We start from the raw sequence: 3,867 nt of genomic DNA on the forward strand, positions 1-3,867 counted from the left end.
CATTGGAACATTAGTGACAATGTTAAGTGTCACTAACGTTCCCGAACTTGGACCTAAATGATTAACACTCCTTACGCCCTGAGCTTAAGTCTCTGCCCACTCTGCACTTTCTCTCTGCAAGTAAAGCCAAGCCCAAATAAAGAAAGGAACTGCTTCAAACTCAAGATCCAAAGGCCCAAGACTTGAAGAGTGAACTAGAAGCTGAGAAGAGTAGTATATATAGGAGTAACTTTGAATTGTAAAATAGTTCTGGAGGCCGAAGAACCACTCTCTGTATTTTACTTTCTTTGCAATTTCTAGTTTTATGATGTATACTCCATCTTTGTTTTCATCTTCAAGAGCTATGAACAAATAAACCACTTTCATTGGGTTAGGGAGCTCTGTTGTAATTTGATGGATCAATACTAATTTTCATTGTTCTTCTTCTATCTTTCCTCTTGATTTTACTTGAAAGCTTTCGGTCTTCATCTAATTGAGTAGTTATCTTGGAAGAGAAGCTATTCAAACTTGGATCTCTTTTGAACCTTAGAAGAGGAATGAAGAGATCAACCTAGAAATGCTTTCTCATGCTGGACCAAATTGGGTTTGGATGGGTATGTGACTGTAACCCTCTCAATACTTGGTTTGGGAAATGCATGTGGTATAATCAGTGACCATACTTCATCTCTTCTCATGAGCAATTGACCAAGGAATTGGCTATTGATCAAGATTTGAGAGATTGAATTGCAAGAAATTGCAATTCAATCACTTAAGATTGCCAAGGAGATCAATGAGTGCATTGATTGAGGAAGAGATGAAAATGAACTTGATCCGGAGAATTACAACATCTCCTAAGCCCAATGAACTCCCCATCTCTAATCTTACCCATTCTCTTTAATTTCTGCCATTTACTTTTATGAGCAAATCCCCCATTCCCATTTACAATTCTGCAATTTATTTTCAGTCATTTACTTCCAGTCCTTTAATTCTAGCATTTACTTTTCTGTTATTTACATTCCCGCCATTTTATTTTCTGCAACTCTCAACCCAAATTCTGGATTCGCTCAACTAGAACATTCTTCTAATTAAAGTTGCTTGATCAATCAATCCTTGTGGGATTCGACCTCACTCTAGTGTGAGTTTTTACTTGACGACAACTTCGGTACACTTGCCGAAGGGAGATTTGTTGAGAGACAAGTTTTCCCCGCATCAAGTTTATGGCGTCGTTGCCGGGGATTGATTGTGCATCAACAATGATTAGATTGGAAGATCACTAGATTGAGCATTTTATTTTGTGAATTTCATTTTTATGTTTGAGTGATTTACTTTTTGTTTTAGTTAAACTTCTTCCCTTCTCCATCTACTCTTTTGTTTCTCTTTGTTATTTTCAAATTCTGTTTGCTGACCCACTAACTGTTTGATATATTGCATCACCCACAACTAACATCAATTCTGACACAAATACTGTCTGCACCTATATTCTCTGCTTGTACTTGTTGGTTGTATGACAGGAAGAAGAAGCGGGGCTTCAACTTCCTTTGATTCTGAACCAGAGAGAACCTTCCTTAGACTAAAGAAGGAGGCAAAAGAAAAACGAGTAGTTGGTGCTGAAGAAGAGGAGGAACAGTTTGAGGAATACTTTGAACCAAACATGGAAGAAAACATGGAAAATCATCATGAAGAAGAGATTCACAACCATGGCAAAGGAGGTGGAGCAAATCATGCTGGGGAGGATAGAAGAGTTTTGGGCTCTTACATTAATCCAAACCCAGGCAATTGTAGAAGTAGCATCCAAAAGCCAACAATCCATGCCAACAACTTTGAACTTAAACCACAGCTCATCACCCTTGTTCAGAACAACTGTTCGTTTGGAGGAGGTGTTCAAGAAAATCCCAACCAACATTTGACCACCTTCTTGAGAATATGTGACACAGTGAAATCTAATGGTGTTCATCCTGACGCCTATAGATTGCTCTTATTTCCCTTCTCACTCAGAGACAAGGCAGCCAAGTGGCTAGAATCCTTCCCAAGGGAGAGCTTGACAACTTGGGAGGATGTGGTGAACAAATTCTTAGCAAGATTCTACCCTCCTCAACGAATCAATAGGCTGAGGGCTGAGGTTCAAACCTTCAGGCAACAGGATGGTGAGACTCTGTATGAAGCATGGGAGAGGTTCAAAGACTTAACAAGGAGGTGTCCACCTGACATGTTCAACGAATGGGTCCAGCTGCACATTTTCTATGAAGGGCTCTCTTATGAGTTAAAGAAGGTAGTAGACCATTCATCTGGAGGGTCCTTGAACAAGAAGAAGACCATTGAGGAAGCCATAGATGTTATTGAAACAGTAGCAGAAAACGACTACTTCTATGCTTCCGAAAGAGGGAACACAAGAGGAGTGATGGAGCTAAACAATGTGGATGCTCTGTTGGCCCAAAACAAGCTCATTACCCAGCAGCTGGCTGACCTCACCAAGAAGATGGAGATGAACCAAGTAGCAGCAATCTCCACTTCATCAACAACACAAGAAGGAGTAAACCAAGAAGCAGAAGGGAGTCAGGAGCAAGCCAACTACATTGGGAATTCACCAAGGAAAAACTATGATCCATACTCCAAGACCTACAACTCTGGATGGAGAAATCACCCGAACTTTGGGTGGGGAAGTGAGCAAGATCAAAACCAAGACCAGAGACGTTACAACTCCAACAACAATCCAGCTCACCAATAATTCACCCATCAACACCCCCACAACAACGCTTCTCCACATACTTATCAAAACCAAAACAGCACATCTGCCCCGAACCACTCATCAATTGATGACAGGGTTGATGACAAGTCATCTTAGCCTAGTTTCACTAGCATTTTTCTTTTGTTTTCAATTGAATTATGCACTTTCTTGAGCCAAAAGCAAGCCAATTGGGTAGATTTTCATGTTTCCTTTGATTTAATCAACCATGTATGAATTCATGCTATTTCATGAGATTTTATGCTATAATTGTCACATATTATGAAAGAATGAATATCTCATGATTTTGAGCATAGCTTTGATGTGTTTGGTTGATTAATGATAGGTGAAGAAAGCTTGGAGAAAGGTTGATGCAAGAAGGAAGGGCTAGAAGGAAGAGACAACAAAAAGTTTGAGCAAAAGTTTGCCTCAAACTTTAGCTCAAACTTTTGGATTAATTATGAACCAGGAAGTAAAAGCTGGAGCAAAAGTTAGCCCCTAACTTTTTGGCTAACTTTTTGGCAAAAGCTGGACCAAAAGTTAGCCCCTAACTTTTTGGCTAACTTTTGGCATGAAAAACAATCCCTGGATGCACAAAAAGTTTGCGCCAACGTTAGCCCCTAACTTTTTGGCTAACGTTTGCGCATGAAAAATACTCCCTGGACTAGCAAAAGTTTGCGCCAACGTTAGCCCCTAACTTTTTGGCTAACGTTGGCGCCATGAATATGCAAGGGGAGGCCAACGTTGGAGCAAAAGTTAGACCCCTAACTTTTGCCCCAACGTTGGTATCAGCAAAACAAGGGTGCTGATGTGAAAAGTTGGAGCAAAAGTTAGCCCCTAACTTTTAGTCCAACTTTTACTCAAGCTTTCATGATTCCAACCCGGTTCAATTCGGTTCTTCTCCAAACTCCAAGAGCAATCAACCAAGGCCTCTCTCAACCCAATTCCACCAAGAGCAAAGGCCCAATTGAAGGCTTGAAGACCATTTGAAGAAAGTGTATAAATAGCATAGGATTTAAGTTTTTAGGGGAGCTTCCCTTTTAGTTTTTCAGAGAGTTTTCTTTTCGGTTTGCTTAGAGCTCACTTTTATTTTTCTTAGCATTGTTGTTTTAATTCAAGAGAATTTGGGAGGAGAATTGATCTCTCTTCTTCCTTGTCTTGCCCAG

At 40.1% G+C, this 3,867-nt stretch overlaps 1 non-coding gene across 1 annotated transcript; it reads right to left on the reverse strand.

Annotated features, from left to right (window-relative positions):
• Nucleotides 1-2,083: 2,083 nt before the first annotated feature.
• Nucleotides 2,084-2,187, reverse strand: LOC148547997 (small nucleolar RNA R71). Its single transcript, XR_015897057.1, has one exon. It is a non-coding gene; the product is annotated as a small nucleolar RNA R71 (small nucleolar RNA).
• Between the last annotated feature and the right edge of the window lie 1,680 nt (nucleotides 2,188-3,867).

The sequence above is a fragment of the Arachis ipaensis genome, chromosome B8, assembly GCF_059453495.1.
Source record: "Arachis ipaensis isolate K30076 ecotype BB chromosome B8, ASM5945349v1, whole genome shotgun sequence".
Classification (NCBI taxonomy): domain Eukaryota; kingdom Viridiplantae; phylum Streptophyta; class Magnoliopsida; order Fabales; family Fabaceae; genus Arachis; species Arachis ipaensis.